Genomic DNA, 15,208 nt, shown 5'->3' with positions numbered 1-15,208 from the left:
TTTTGAATGGACGTTACACATAAGAAATTAAAATGCACTTGTAGTTTAAAATATATAAAAAAAAATTAAAAAAGGTTTACATAAGATGAATCAAAGCTAAAGAAAATTAAATCTAAATATTCTTTGTTAACATTAATGCCAAATAACGCTTAAGCAAATATTAAGCTAGCATAAATGAAGCGGTAAAATTACTCTTCGAAGTGCTCGCATAAACACTAAAATCTCCCTTTCACAACTGCACCCCTTTATTTCCATTTGAGACTCCGCAAATCTTTACGATCTAGCATCAACATTAAAGGGACGACCTTGGCCCAAATGCGGCCTCGTCGATCGAGCGTAACATTGCGCAATGAAAGGATATACGGTGTCCTTGAAGCAAATGCATTGCCATTACGATCCGGTTTCTAAAGCAATTTGGAGGCTATGAAAAGAGTTGAGATTGAGTCCTTTATTTAAAGTGCTGAGCGGTGTGGTCGTCCCAAGGTCAAAAGTATTGCGTGGGTGTGACTCCGTTTTCCAACGAAGGATGCAAATCAGTGCGGCTTGCGAGCTCAGCGGTGTGCAACATATGTTGTCCAGCGGTCGCTGATCGGTTTCAGTTTCTTGGTGGATATCCAAATCCGTATATCCGCGCAAAATAGCAATCGAAAAACGTTTTTCACAATTGCCGGCGGACCACGCCGGACCACGTGCGGCAGTAACGATTTCTGCTCCATTGTCCACGAAATCTAAGCGTCCTCGTAAATCCAAATCGTCGGAGACGGATCCCTGGCTACGTGGACTCGTAAAAGCCGGCTCGAAAGTGACCCTCTCCCAACGGCAAAACATATATCCATGGGATGTACTGCTTACATTGTTGGCAGCTGCTTTTGTCTGCAAATGCCAAAGAAATGAGTAGAAATAAACGGAAATGCCAGAAAGAAGCAAATTTATTGCCAGCAACGGACTTTGCGAAAATGTCAATTTCGTTTTTATGGCATCAAACGTTTAAGGAGCTTATGCGAATGTCTGTCACAAAGTGGATTCCAAACTTACCCCGCTCGGTAATGCCATTTTGGGCGTAGATTGGCCGCTTAGATACTTTGTTTGGCATTGAGTTTTGGTAGCTGAATAGTTGATTTCCTTTTGGGCATTTCTTAATCGCTTTACACAGCGGCCCCAATCTCTGTCGAACACTTTCCTAGAAACGTAAGTGCTGCAGACTTTGCAGCCAAGCCCATTAAGTGGCAGAGTTCGTCTTTGTTGCACTCCCCGCGGCTGGGCATTTAAAGTATATCTTTTAATGGCGGATCAATGAGATTTATATAATGAGCCCCGCTTTGTACGCAGCTTTGGGCGGACTCCATAAAAGGCCGCGCTTAATGCGACTCCGCCATTTTACTTCATCTCCGTACCGAAATGCACATTCACAGTCACAGCCAAAACGAAACGAATCGAAACGAAAGGCACAGAAATGAAAAGAAATCTGATATCATTCGGCGTCCGTAAAGAAAAATAAAGAGGGAACCCTCGGTTTTTTTATGGCCAAGGGGTCGTTGAGATTGTGAAGCAGAATTTACCATTTTGGATGCAGTGTTTGCTGTGCGTACTCCGCCACTCTCTCCTTGCTTCACCGCAATCCAATCGAATCGAACCCAATCTCAATTCCAATTCCAATCCCATCTCCGTAGCAGACCGAGAAAACGAGAGGCTGGGCCTTTGTGGTCGTACTTTTTAACAAGTTTTATGGGATGTCATGTGTCAAATGGAAATGAGAATTTATGTGTTTGTAATTGAAGGCGAGGCTCGGGCAGTCCAGCAACCTTCCATCCCGCCATCCAGAGTCCACGGTCTGGTCTCCCTTTTTCCAGATCTCCCTGAGACAACCGACAAATGAGCCACCATTTTGCCAGACCCCAGACCCCAGACCCCAAACCTCGAAACACGACTCCTCGGCGAACGTCATGCTGGTGCTGTTGTTGGGTTCCTCCTCGGATTTACATAAATTATAGCCCCTTTGTTCAACCGTGAGTATCTTGACTTATCATCAGCAAACCCATCCGGACCCAGCAGATCTGAAAGTCGATGCAGGATGAGATTGTGCTGGAGGATGAGGCATCCGGAGTTTGTTCCATCATTTTCACAGCAGGCCACAATCTGTAGGATATGGCTTTCTAAAATAGAAAAGCCGAGCCTAGACTTGTCCACTGGCAATTAAATTGCTTTTATTTTAGAGCATTTGCTTTTATAATTTCGAGAAAAAGGTGTCAGAAATATCATATTAATCATTAAGCTAAAGAACTTGTTGGGTATATGAGTCAGTAGGTGTATTCATTGGGCCATAACAAATGTCAAATCAGAGCATTCACTTTCCTGACGAACAAACACTAGGGTCGGCGTCATAAAATGACCAAAAAAGTGTATGAACTTGTTTTATGACCTAACAGTTCATGATAATAAATGTATGTGAATAGTCATTTGTTTATTTGCATAACGAGCCCGCTTCACTTACTAGGTTCCCCCATTCTTTTCGGATTTTGTTATGTAAATTAAGGTTCTCAGCAGTGCCGACGGCTCACGCAATTCGGATTCTCATAACACATTGATGTTGCATTGATTCGGGACTCGATGTCGTTTTTATGAAATCAGCCATCAAATTAAGTTTATGTCTCAATTAGCTTGGATCGTCAATAATATTTCGTTTCGCGAATGGGCCACAACAACAGTTTGGTTACAATCTAAGCGGACTCCATAAAAGTACCAGCCCTAAGACCTACAACAGTTTTAACTACTGCAGTGAGTAAATAATAACGAAGGGGCGGCATAGCAGACAGCGCTCATTTTCAAGGGAATGGGCGAGATGGGGCTTCCTAGTGACCGTTCGATTGTAAAAAACGGTTATAGCCAATTAAACAAAATACTAAAACTAAGCACTGCTTCCAGAACGGCCGTCGGTGGAATAGTGTTCGCCTGCTCATCTTCGATGCGGTGCCACGGGGCGTATGAGTGATATTCGAAGTGCTGCTGGAAGGGGTTAAAAGGATATCGGTCTTAAACCCTTTGCTTTGCACGGTTTCACTTCCGCTCGATTAACTGTGACATTTTCCAAGCGTCTTTGTTGCCTCTTCCGCCATCGCCATCCAAGCCCATCTCAATTTTAATGCTGATGAGCCGATGAAGTTGTGCATCACTTTTATGGGCAAGGCAAAAAAAAAAAAACGTTGACGGAAATTACATTTTTCGGCAACATTAAAATGGCTCTCGGGCAGCTGATGTCAAATGCATTGCCATGGGTTTTTAGAACAGCTCTTTGATACACAGGCAAGAACCCCACCAAGATGGAGAAAAACAAATTATAATAAAACCATCTAGATTTAATAGCGCGCTTAAAAAATCAAAAACGTAATTTGCATAACAGATTTAATGGTTTGAAGCTGGGAGGAGAGAGTATGCTGAGTCTCGAAGTGTGAAGTGAAATAAAAAATGTTGAAATATGTTCAAGTTCTGCAGATGAGATAGATACCGGGAAATATTAATGTTCTTTATTCGGCCAAAGCAAAGCGAATGCGTTCTGTCAATTTAAATTGTGAAATAATATTTTTAAATAGATTACCTGCAGAACAACATTTTTGTTTCCAAGAAGCATGCTCCAGTTGACCCAACTCAGCCGTATCTTTCTGGGAATTCTAATTTTCAATGCCAGCGAGCTTGGGATTTTACCAACGACGGTTGCGATGCGCTTCAATTGAAGCATTTACTTGGTCTGCTGGCTTTTGTTCGCCGCACAGAAGGTCAAGTTTTCATTAGTCAAATTGCAGATTAGCTTGCAGGCGAGGACCAAGCCCACGTCCAAGCCCGAGTCCAGGATCCCAAGTGTACAAGTTCGCACTCGGAAATGAATGCGACTGGCAGGCAAGGAGAATGAGTGCCAAGCCCTGTGGCCAGCAACTGCGGAGGCCATAAATTGCGCCTGTCACTGTCTTAATGTCCCACAACTCCACAATCAGCAGCGCCCAATGCCCGGGTCCGAATTCGAGAGTCCTGGGCTAAGTCCACTGGTCACACCCATTCCCTTGTCCTTCTGGGTGTCCTGCGGCCGGGAGCGAAACTAAAGGAAAAACAACGATAATTTATAAGTCGTAAATGTTTGCCCGCCTCCCTTGAAATGCGAAAATGCCGAAATGGTGCACAATTTCCTAAATGTATCGCCCAGTCCGATTAGCAGCCGTCTTTTGTCAGCAAGGACATGATACAGTAGCCAAAGGACGGCTACAGAACCCCAGAACCACCACATTGACTCAGACGAAAAGCAAACCATCGGAAAATGTCCGCTCAAGATGGCTGACTGCCTTTGGGGGAGTTTTCTTCGCTCGGGAGGAAAAATATCAAATTATGTATTAGCAAGAAGGCGGACGGAGGCCATTTGGGCAGATTGCTAAATATTTTCAGGCTCACTGAATCGAATCGAAAATTATTGGCTCGTAATTTGGATACCATCAAACCAAAAAGAATTATGGAAATTGTTTTCAAACTGTTTTGTCAAAATCTCAAAAGGGACACGTAGCCCTCTCTTTCTCCTCATCTTTTATGACGTAAAACAAATTCTTATTAAACCAAAATAGATTGCATTTGAATTTGGAATTATTTGAAAAGACTGTAATTTCAAGTGAAAAATGAAACAAGTTTGGCGTTCTGATTAAATGATGTTTCGACTGAAATATATATATATTTTTTTTAGATTTCAGTTCTAGGAATTTGTTTTTTATTAAACTGTTTTCAATGATTCTATATAACGTTTCATAATTCCTTTCATAATTAATACGATCAACGAAACTACTTTTCTCATTGCTAACAGCCTAACAATGATAAGTTAAATTGAAATACGTAAAGTTACATTATTTCGTTATGAAAGATAGCTCAAAAACTCAAGTGATTTACGATTTACTATTTTATTTACAAAATCTCGTCCATCCCCGGATTAGTTGAGATTTTTAGTGGCCGTCGTGGCTTAATTTACCTTTGCGTTCGGTTATTGCTCCTGAGGCTGAGCTTTAGTACCTGGAAAGGTGTTCGGTTTTATCGATTGGATGTGTGTGTCAGGTGTTGTTACCCACATCGGGGTGTCTTCTGCAATTTTTCCCCATTTCTATTCCCCACGAAAGGCCGCCACGTCGACCGAATTCGAATTTTCAATTTTCTACGCCTATACCCGATGGGGCTAGGGGGCCAGGGGGGTGCAGGGGTCCTGGGGTCCTGGGGGTCAGGAGGAAACCACGAGAGCGAGAGAGAAAGAGCGTACGAGCCGAAAAGCAAGAGATTTCCACTCGCAGAGCGGCGCAAAGTGGTGATTTCGTATTCGCCTCACTCTCGCACACACGTGCCCCATACCGCACACACACAGCCAGCCAGCACACACACCAGCAGGCCAGAGTATCTGTGTGCGTGTGTGTGTATACCTCTTAAAGGCTGTTGTTCTGGTTTTGGCGCTTGGCGTTTTTTTACGGTGCGCCGCCCGAGTATTTACCACTTTACAATGGCGTTTTAGTACCGCGAGTCGTCATTGTCGTCGTCATCATCGCCGCATAAAGTCGAAATTAAAACCGCGGAGTGTCAGCCATAAAGCACTAGTACCGCCGACTTAATCCCAGTCCCGATTCGGATTAATCTGCCTCAATCGCCGCACAATCAATGCCCGCAATTAATACCATTCGCGGTCAAGTATCAAATCAAAACTGAAATTATTGAACAGATTATTCGATTAATTCAGTGAAAAAGTTCGGATGCTAATATAAATTTGACGAGTTGAGTGGAAAGATCAGACTTGCAGGTCACGTATTAGTAAAGTGAAAAATATGAAGAAACTTCGCTGGATCATAAAAAATCAAAAATAAAAATCACTGGAGTCAAAAACGGAAACACTAAAATTAAAATACTATCTTGTTCCTTAAACTTGAATTAATCAGCGGTAAGTGACCTCTTTCGACAGCAACACATCTTAAATAAAGGCGATAAGTGTAATAAAAAGCAATCGAATCTTAATGTTTGAACTATTACTAACGAAATCTAAATAAGTTTAAAATTAGTTTAAAGTGTCTAAATTATTCTTGGCTTCATGTAGAAGCAATTCTAGCTAATACTTGTGTAATTTTGTTTGGTCTCCTATCAAAATTTAGCTGTCAAAGTGATGCTTACCTATATTTGAATGATGTTCATCCATGAAAAAAATGTTTAAAATGTACAATGTCAACAGTGCTAGCTTATATTTTAATTTCAATCATGCGACATAATTATGCAAATTAAGAGACCTCATTTAAGGCATTGTCTTTCTACCAAAAGTTTTTGAAGCTTAGAGCCCAATCAAACAGTAACACTTTAGGCCATCTCCCACTTCAGCACCCAATTTGGGCCAGAATTGTTAATTCAAATCGACTTTCGGCAAGCTGGGCGTTCTGCTTGGCGGCGCAGCAATGAAAGCCATAATGCTATTATTTTGATTGCCCTGACATTTGATCAATTCGGAGACCACATGCCACTGGGACGGAATCTAATTAGGCGGGGCAAAGCGTTTAGCTAATTGCAGTTTGCCCAATTGGCCGACGCGGGTGCTCGCTCATTTACGACTATGCCAATAAAAATAATGCATAATAATGGCAATAAAACAATAAAGTTATGGAACGCTCCGCATTCAGATAGATAGAGGGAGATAGCCGACGGACGAGTGGGCCAAATGAGCACATACGATGGCCATAAATATTTACAGCCAAGCAAACACTTGCTCAAATTAAGTACTCGTTAAATTGAAATTGGATGGCGGACCACCAGCAACAGCGAGTGACCAGCAAATTGATAAAAAGATAAATTGAATCATAAAGATGGCCGCTACCCCAAGCGGCGCTCCACATCTCAGAGTCCGATTGCGGGGCATTTGGAATTTTTAATTGTCCCGGAAATAATGCCAACAGATTCGCATTTGTGTCCCCCCATCGATGGAGGGGTATTTCTAATCCCAAACTTTGTTTATCCAGGCAACTGGGCGGATTGGAAAAGGGAGTATGAATGGTTTTTACTGCCCGGCAACATGAGCCACATCCGCAATGCGCAGATCCCGCAGCTAAAATATAGTCCATTACACACAGAAAATATTTCACTAAATAATATAGGAATAGTATAGAAGATGCTTATTTAAACTATAATTTTTCTTGAATTATTTATCTAAGTTGTAGTATCAGTAATATTAAATTACCGCAGATTCTTCCCACACATACGTACATATTGAGATTTCTTTAATAAATCGAAGGTTCTAACAAATGTAAAATGTATCTCAAAAATGATATTTCTCTTCGTGCAGGAAAAGGCAAGCCAAGAGAAGCCCTTGGCATGATTAACTTTCGGATTTTGTAAAATAATAATGGGTCTGCTGTGGCCCCGTATTTGGGGGTTGGGCTGCTCCGCAAATGGCGCTGCACACCCCCAACTTTTTGGGGGTGGCAAACGAATTAAGCTCGTAAAAGGCCACACAAGCGGAATGGGCTCCGAGCATTTGGGCTTCGCTTGGGGACTTTACGTATTTTTTTGGGTTTTGGGGGTGATGCTCCTGCTCTGGGTTCGGCTTCTGCTTCCGCTTCCGTGGCTCGTAAAAGGGAGAAAGGGAAAGCCATTAAAATCGCAACCCTCGCGCGCATTGGAAGGGAATCTGCATTAGCATTCAGCCGAAGTAATGTCGCCTGCAAGTCCCAAAAGTTACACCATCTTGTAATATGTTCGGGGATCTAATGTGAGATACACACACGTGCTTGTGTGGACAAAATTGTAATATCCATTTCAGTTGGGAAACAGTTTAGTCTGTTGATTGCATTTTTACATGGGCCTAAGTGACATGTTTTCGTTATTAAGTTCAGCCAAATAGAAGACAAGCATACTTTAGATATATATTTACAATTATATTGAATCCAATGTCAAGAACATGAGGAACGACTATTACTTCCGCCGAAGAAGGAAAAAAAGTGATCATTTAATTTAATTTTAAAATAAATTGGAAAGTTTAACATTTTCATTCCGAAAAAATCTAATTTGATCTGGCTTTAAATAGTATTAATAGGAACACAGCAAATTAGGTGCCTCTTTACCTTTTAACGGTACCTCTATGTATATCTCGACTTTGCAAAATAATGTTTGCAACATAAATGTCAGAAAAATAAAATTTCTGTGCTTTAATTGTGGTGAAGCCACCTTAAATAATTCCGCTCTAAAAATAAAAGCCAATTGTGGGATGAACACCCGAGCATAATGCTGCAGGTTAAATGACTTTTGCAATAGAACGAACTTCCCAAGAATCTTAAGTCCGAAACTGTAATTCCAAAGAGCATCCCAAAGGCTTTCGAACGAGACAATACCACAGATATGTACGAGTATATCCCTGGCATTTAAAATGCTGAAAGACTTTGCTGATTAGAAATTCTTGTAGTTTTTCCCATTCTTCTTTTGTCCGGGTAGTGGAGATGGCAAAGGAAGACGGACAAAGGAGAGGAGACAAAGCGAGAGAGCAATAAAATGGCTGCGAATGAGAATGGAAGGCAGACGAGGGATGGTTTATTTTATTTTAGAGATACACAACAGCAAAAAGATACACATGGCAGGCGCACCAGCAGATACAGATACAAAACGTGTACGAATACAGTTGCACGCTGGCACTCACAGATACACACGACGCACTGGTGTGCGTGTGTGCGACGGAGAGGGCCTGCGGGCATGCGCACGAGTGCGAGCGAGATGACTGAAAGAGGGGATGGTGGAATGGGGGTCCAACGGAAAACACATTTTCCAGCCTCGTCGACTTTTTACATCGCATTTTATGGCATTTGGTCGTAAACTTCTTGTTAGTGTAGAGCGGACCGCAGCGCGCGGAGCAATCGAAACAGCGCCACGAAAACAACAAATCAATAGCCAAGCGGCCAAGTTATTAAGCTCCCCTCGCAATTACCAAAGGCCCCCCCTTTTCAAACTGATATTTTACCGTCTAAAGGTGTGCGCGTGTAAACATGAAGCAGCCATTTCGCGAAACAAACCTCTGCAAACCGCCGGCGCTATTCGTTCAACAAAACTAACCAGAAACCGCAGATTTGAGCAGAAACATATCTGTCATATAAACTCACGTAAGTGCCAAGAACACCAGTCCATCATTATTTAAATCGCCAGACGTGAGAGGTGTGTCCAATTCGAGCAACTATTGCAACTGCGGCAAGGCCATTCAGAAACAAGGTGTTAAGTGTTCAAGGTTTTCCAAAACATTCATCACTCATTGCTGTTCTTGTGCGAAATATTGAATAATGACCAAGACGCATGTTCTTAAAATTTTAAAATGGGTTCAGTTTCGAATGGAGAAAGAACATCAATTCTAACATTTCTTAATGCAATGCTGCAATGCTCCTTAATAATCGTATTGTGTGGTAAAATAGTAATATTTTGTAGAACGCCATTTGAAAAACATTTTCGTTTGAAACCTCTAACAGTGTTAAAAAAAATAAGGTTCCTTGAGAAAAAACATTAGATTTTTGTGTAAAAAATTAGAAGAAATTAGAAGAAATAATAAAAATTTTAACGCGCCCCAAATGTTTTATTTCTCATTTTATTAAGAACCTATAACGTAATTAGTCACTTTTGCCTTTACGAATAACATTAAAATACTTATACATAATAAATTGACATTGCCTAAAAGAGTGTTTCCTCTATTTCGAATTAAAAAGTTTCAAGACTCAACCTGACCAAAAAATTCTGAGTACTCTATAGATGCTGATTATGTACATAAAGCTAATTACTCAATCTTTAAAACTAATAATCTTGTTAAATGTCTAGCTGATAAGTTTTTATTGCGTGGAAACAGTTTTGAAATCCGCAGCACTATTGGATTATGATTTCGAATACACAAATTGAAAGGAAATACTGCGATTTCATAAATCTTTTTAATGGCAGGGCCAAGGGCTACACGTGTTCCGCCATCGGATTTCCAATTCGGAAATGCCTACTAAACTAACCAAAAATAGCACCCACACATAACCACAGTGACCGGACTTCATTACCGATCAGGTGTTAAGTGCATTCCGACCCGGCAAGAGCAGAACTCCTGCCTTTCTGCCGTTTGGCCGTTTTATGGAGGAATCTCCTCAATTGAGCGCCATCGTTGATGGCGCACTTAATAGCGCAACCGCTCAATGAATGCCGTTCTGTTTGTGTGGATTTATGGGAGGTACTAAAGTCATTAGCGCCAGTCACAGTCGTCAGGCAGCAAGAACCATCACAAGCCATCAAACGGGGAATGGCCATCGAAGTTGCGTGTGGCTTTGGCGTTCTACACTTGGCTACCTCACCTCTAAGCCATTGTGGTAACGTAATTGCGGCCATAATTTCATAAATATCCCTTAATCGCGGCAAGGTGGCCCGGCATTTACGGTTCGGCTAGCTGCTCATAAAAACCCCGAGTTGATTAAAACGCAGTCAAATAGCCGGTTTAAAATTTGGGTCCTGCCCCCGACATGCGTACTATAAAATAGTATACAATCCGCTAAGCGGCGTCGGCCATAACGACCAATCTCTCACACGAACGGCGGCCATGATGGTCCGCTTCGAGCCGTGGCTTTTACCATCGGGGGTGTGTCCATACTTGCACTGTGCACAGTGAAAAACGGTGGTGCACTAAGTAAAAATCAAATATATACATATCTATATGACAATATATATTTTAATTTTTTTTATAATTATATACTCAATTGAATTCGACTTTTCTAAGTGTGTCTTAAAGGTGTGCTCTTGGAAATATGAGAGTGCTAGTTGACAATAAATAATATCAATAATCTGTCATCCTTGGTCAATTAATATATTATAATGGGGTGATTGTGTTTTTTTTATTTTATCAATTAAAATGTAAGGTGTGCTATGCTTTGATTTTTTTTCTAAATACGTTGATTGAGAGATTTATTTATTTTATTTTCTATATATTATTATTGCTATATAGAGAACTTTATTCAAAGGTTACATTTTTAAGAGTGTACCTCAAACCCGTTACGACGGAGTGTGCGTATAAGACGCGTATTCTTATATTCGGAGATAACCGAGTCATGGCAGTTAAAATGCTGGTAGTTCGTCTCTTCCCCGGTAGGGGAGCTGTATACGGGCTTAGGTTTGTGAATTGGGAGCTATCCTTTTAGTGCGCCGAATCGGCAACAGAGTGCGTTATATTTCTTAGTAACATTTCGATTACTTAAGACACAAAAAACATACAAAATAAATAACATAAAATAATAAATCAGTTGTTAAAATTGTTCAAAGATTTGGGAAAATGTCATTTTTTAATCACTAATTTCAAACATTTTAAATTAAAATATGAACCTATTAAGTTTAGTTCAGATTTTGCTGTTATTGCTGGGGTTTTCTACACATCATTTTGGGTTCACTAGCTTAACCTTTAAATAAGAAATTAATGTCATGTTTGTGTGTTAATGCTTAATTTAAGAGACGAAATATACGGCTTAACCAATTACTGGGCTAAAGTTGACATTTAAATCAAGATGAAAGCACCATAAATGTAAGTGCCATCATTAAATTCGAGCTCGAAAAATCCAAGATAATTGACTGACCTTTGAAATATGAAATATACATTATTTAGCCTATTTTTTAAATCTAAATACAGAATATAAAGCCAGTTCTCATTTAGGAATTCCGAAATTAAAGCATGTTCTCATTTAGGAATTCCGAAATTAAAGCAAGTTCTCATTTAGGAATTACAAAATTTCCTTTTTTGATTGATAAGCTATAGAACATGTGTAATTAATAGATGTTGCAAGGCAGATATGAAGATGTCGGTCTAGAATGGCTGGCGGGGGTGGAGTCATAGTCGCTTGACAACAACCATTTCCCCATACCCATACCCATCCCCATTCTCGAGTGCCAGTTGTTGGCTCTTATCTTTGGACAATTTGGAGTGCAATTGTTCGAGAGTTGACTCGTTGGTCCCCGCGGGACGTGTTGTCCCATTGAAATGCCTTTGAAATCGTGTTTCTGCGGAGGAAGGAAGCCGGAGTCACCCAAGCATGTAGCTACAAGACTGAGAATGGGAATGGGAATGGGTACGAGCATGAAAAGGGAAACTGCCAGTGCACGTACAGATGAAATTCGTCTTCCGAGAACTTCTCTGGCATAGCAACGTAACAACTATGGGGCACCCGATCGCAAATATTTCCATATCCATTCGCAATTCCATTTGCCGCCAACTGAATTCCCTGGGAAAACGCGGCCGGCACAAGTTCCTCAATTCTGTGGAAGGGACAGAATCGCCAGAATTTGCTCCACATTTGGCCGAACGCGACTTCCGCCGGGAACAGGGCCCATATGGTGTAGCTGCGACCCTGAGTAGCTCTTACATATTATTATTATTATCGACACTTATATGTGTGCCCCATCCCAAGTTCTCCCGTTACTGTCCCAAATTAAATTGGCTTTTCCCCACTGCCAGATGGGTTCTGAAAATGCTTAGAAGCGCGCACATATGAATATTTATAGAGTTGTACATGTGCGGCACACACCTTTGCCGAATCTTGTGTTTTGCTTCTTTTATGCCAACAAATATCTATTCTATTGTAGAAAATAAATTTAAGCACTTAAAAATATAACGTCAATTTGTTTAGCTGCATTGAAAGTTCAGCATTTTATTTTATTGCATTGTAATGGATCTAATTAAATCACATTATGCTAATTTTAAGTCCTATCTTGTGTTTACATCGGTAGTAATTAATTGTTGTAATTAATTTAATTACGAAAAGTTTAAGCTTAATACATTTTTTATTTTGTAATAAATCTGTAGTTTATTGAGCAACTAACACTATTATTATGATTGTTCTTAAGTTATTGCGGGAAAACAAAAAATGAATATAAACAATTATTCATATTGAGAACTGAATACTAACTGCAAACCAAACGGATTTTTTTAAACAACATGTATGTATATGTATTTCAGTACTTTCTTTAAAACTTCAATTTTATTTGCTATATTCATTCTTATATCTTTTCAATTTTTAACTTGTCCGCAACGAGAGGAAACTTTTAACATTACCCTCCAAATCCTCGTAGACCAAAAGAGAAAACCCAAGAAAGTCAACTCCACGTGCACGACGGGATTAGTTGGGAGCCAATTTATTTTATGTCCCCCGGCACAAACATAATCATGTCTAATTTTGTTTACTTTCAAAAATGTGCGTGCGTGAGTGTTTCCATGTCAGTCGGATACATACATAACATCCATCTCAGAGTTTTCAGGGGGCTGTTTCCACAATTTGAGTTTGAGTTTCAGGTCCAGGGACAGGGAGTTTTCCCGGTTTTTCCCTTCCTGCAAACGCAACAGCGACAATGTTCATTAACTAAATTTAGAGTGCGGCGGCTGGGGAAATTACACATTTACGCAGAGGAAAAGTTACGCAATCGAACGGGGGGCCGCGACTGCGAAGCAAGAATGATGGATGGCGGGGGAGTCCTTGGCCATTTCGCACTTGAATCCCATTTCGAAAATACTCCGACTTCAACTCCAACTCCACAGGACGAACCCCTGGCGAATGGGGTGTGTCCGTGTGGTTGGGAGATGCGTGAGGCCTGTTTTAAATTGCGTGTTCGCCGGGGGAAAGGATACTTCTGTTGGGTATCGGAATTAAAATCGACTTGGTTGATGTTGCTGGGTGGGTTGCGTGTCAGAGTGATTACGTAGGGGGAACGGGCAAAAAGGGTTTCGAAATTGTGTTTCATTTTCGAGGAATCTGAACTGGAATGCGAATAATTTGAAACAAAAGTTGCCGGCCCAGTCACAAAATGGCGGCAATTAAAATGTTTTAATGAATTTTGGCCAAAACGCCGTTTTGCAGCGAATAATTTCCCGAAGACGAGGAAGGCCTTTCAGATATTTTAATTATCTCGGCGTTTGTTTAATGGCCTCTCTAACCCCCGACAGCTGTTCGAAAAGGAGTGCCGGAAGGGGGAAATGGCAGGAAAAGCATTGGAAAATGCCATCTCATCCATATGCATGTGGGCTAAAAAAGCTCCGGGCCAATCCAATGTGCGGTTTTCAAGCCATCGTCATTGCAGGTCGCAGTCGTGAAATCAGATTGCGTGTTGCCCATAAATCTGTGATTTTAATGCGCGTTATTAAATTGCAAACAGCCGCAGTCGGATTCCAATTCAGAATCAGAATCGCGGGCTCACAGAGCTCAAAGTCAGTCGGCAGTCGCAGGCCAATAAAATGCAATTAATATGTTCCGCCAACGTGCAACAAAGTTCAGCTCTCTTGAAGCCTGCACAAAATGCTGCACTCCGTTGGAACGTGTCATCTTCGACTCCATTTTGCGCGCATTTCGATTAAGTCTGAGCCAGCGCATTTGCATTGTAAATTCATCCAGAGATCCAGCCATATCATGGCCGATATCGGCCACTCCTCCAGCGGAGTTGGGTAGGGAGTTCAGGGATGGAGGTGTGGAGGGGCCTACAAGCGGGTTCGTTATCGGGCGGCGCAAACAAGTCACGTCGCCTAATTTATGCGACGGCAACAGCGACGGCCAAAGCTAAAATATTCGAAAAACGTGTCTTTCGATTTTTAATGGCCGCGCATAAATTTCAACATTAAGACTCGTAATAACTTCATTACACGAACTATAATTCTGTTTTTTTGGTTTTTTTTTTTTTTTTGTTTTTGTGGTCTTTGTTCGGTTTTCGGTTTTTCGCTTGCCGGCGGCACTCAAAATGTCAAGTTTTACTCTGCCGTTGGCTAAAATTGAATATTGAAATCAAGGCTCATCTGCATTTCGCATATATTTCAATGTGGCATGTGAAAGGAAATCCCAATTTCCAGTCAGCCACCCACTCACACATATCTGTTTAATGAGCTTTACGTTTCCAAGGGACACAAGTGTGGGAAAATTTATATTTTTTAAATTTATTTTCTCATTTAACACTAGGAAGGATATAAAAGAAGTATATATATTATTTTTAATATAACTCCCACGAACTAAGAAATTTGCTTTTATAATATAAAACCAAATAAGTTGTCGAGTACTATCCTAGATAATTTCTATGTATCATTGTGTACATATGCATTTTTATATTTTCATTAATACATTATTGCATCAAAAGGACGTAGAATATACAAGATTGACCTAAAGGCATACATTATTTCGTTTTTTTTATTATTTAAAAAATG

At 40.7% G+C, this 15,208-nt stretch overlaps 1 protein-coding gene across 4 annotated transcripts in view, besides 1 other annotated feature; it reads left to right on the top strand.

Moving 5' to 3' along the window:
• The window catches only part of Abd-B (Abdominal B), a 45,025-nt gene that overhangs the window by 3,134 nt on the left and 26,683 nt on the right, over nt 1–15,208 (top strand). The window contains exon 1 of one of the 4 annotated variants that reach the window (NM_001316542.1): nt 529–5,944. The exons of 1 other annotated variant lie outside the window; for it this stretch is intronic. The gene's annotated coding sequence lies outside the window, so the exon portion shown is untranslated. Of the gene's footprint in view, nt 1–528; nt 5,945–8,821; nt 9,132–15,208 lie in introns of those variants that run through there. 2 more of the 4 variants (NM_169735.2, NM_142320.2) reach the window with 2 other exon arrangements.
• Nucleotides 390–423: a mobile genetic element.

Source organism: Drosophila melanogaster, chromosome 3R, assembly GCF_000001215.4.
Source record: "Drosophila melanogaster chromosome 3R".
NCBI lineage: Eukaryota > Metazoa > Arthropoda > Insecta > Diptera > Drosophilidae > Drosophila > Drosophila melanogaster.
The sequence above is the reverse complement of the archived record's forward strand: the minus strand, read 5'-3'. Positions and strand labels throughout refer to the sequence as shown.